This window comes from Calidris pugnax, unplaced genomic scaffold (assembly GCF_001431845.1).
Source record: "Calidris pugnax isolate Ruff unplaced genomic scaffold, ASM143184v1 scaffold189, whole genome shotgun sequence".
Taxonomy (NCBI): domain Eukaryota; kingdom Metazoa; phylum Chordata; class Aves; order Charadriiformes; family Scolopacidae; genus Calidris; species Calidris pugnax.
This window is the reverse complement of record NW_015091069.1, coordinates 595,772-597,307: the sequence shown is the minus strand read 5'-3', so window position 1 is coordinate 597,307 and position 1,536 is coordinate 595,772.

Below are 1,536 nucleotides of genomic sequence, written 5' to 3'. Positions count from 1 at the left end.
CCCCCGGCCCGCTGTGTGTGAAGGGGCGGCGGCGGCGGCCCCCGGTAGGGGCTGGGCCTGGCGGCGGCCGGAGACACCTCCTCACCCCCCTCAGGACCTCCGGTTCCGCAGGGGGGGTGCCGGGGGCCATTCACCGACGGCTCGGAGGCACCGCACACGTTAAGCTCTGGGGAAAAGGTGGTTTTCAGGAAGGCTGGGAAAGAAAGAAGGGACAGAAAACTAGAGGAAGGAGAAAATCTTTATTCTTTGGTGTTTTTTTGTTGTTGTTTATTTTATTTCTTTTTTTTTAAGGCAGCCGAATTTGATAATGAAAGCAATTAGTAAATAGCAGGAAGTGACAGGAAATGAATATGTAGCAGCAGTATTGCTATGTTGTTTGAGCTGCTGCTCTTGCTACCTGTTGGCCCTGTTGGTGAGATTGCAGGCCGACAAATGTACCCACAGCTTGCAGGGTAGGGTTCAGGAATCATTAAGTTTAGCTACTACAGTCCTCATGCTTATAAAAATAACGTACAATACAAATTTATTTGAATCGAATCTATTTCCTTAATTGGAGTTTTTTTTTCCTTAAGTGTCCAGGTGAAGCTAAAATAGATCCAAATCTGGGACTCAAGTCAAAAGTTTTGTTTTTTGTAGGCAGCCAGATGAGCAACTACAGAGAATTTTAAATTCCAAGGATTAGTGCCGATGTCTTGCCTGAAGGAATCCTAGTTCAGATTTGGAGCCACTATGAGTTACCGTGATACAAAGAATAATTCTCCTTTTTGGATACAAAAGTAGGAGATGACCCCTGCCCCCCTGAAGCTGCTGTGCAGTGACAGAGGGACAGTTTTGGTGGAATTTGCCCAGCCGCATCTCATACAAAGCACACACGTGTCTTCCCCAACTCATTTGCTGTGAAAAAGAGCGCCAGTGGCTTTGCTACAAATTAACTTCTTTTTCTCCTTTGTGGTTGGGTCTAAATGAGAAAGTGCATGGGAGGGTGAATACGTCCTGTGTTTAAAAATTTGTATCGATGCCTACAAATTATCAGAGGCGTTAACTGCATTGTAGTCTGAATGCCAAATGTATTCCAAGCTCATGGAGAAGCCTGAGAGGCTTTCCTTATGCTGGCTAGAGGATTCATCAGCCATCAATTGAGTTAAGGACTGCTCTTCAAATTCTTAAATATGGATCTGATTAAATCAATTTCTGTAAGTAACAGTTTAGCCAGCTAGTGTGGAAGGTCATCCTTTGTCTGGGATATTTTTGTAGTCCAGTAAGAATATGAGACCAGAATTGGAAGGAGAAATGAGGAGCAAGAAAAGCAGATGTTTAAAAGTAATGCAGTATGATCTCTATCTACATAATATTAAAAAGAGCTTAAACTGCTAAACTTGAGTGAATGCATTAATTATCTGTGATAACATAACCAGTCTGACTGGAGACCTCAAACACATATACATATCACATGGAAGTTAAAATGAAAACTCTTGTTGATTAACAGGAAGGAATTAATATTACTGTGTATATAGGAAAGTTGTACATGTCAAAATG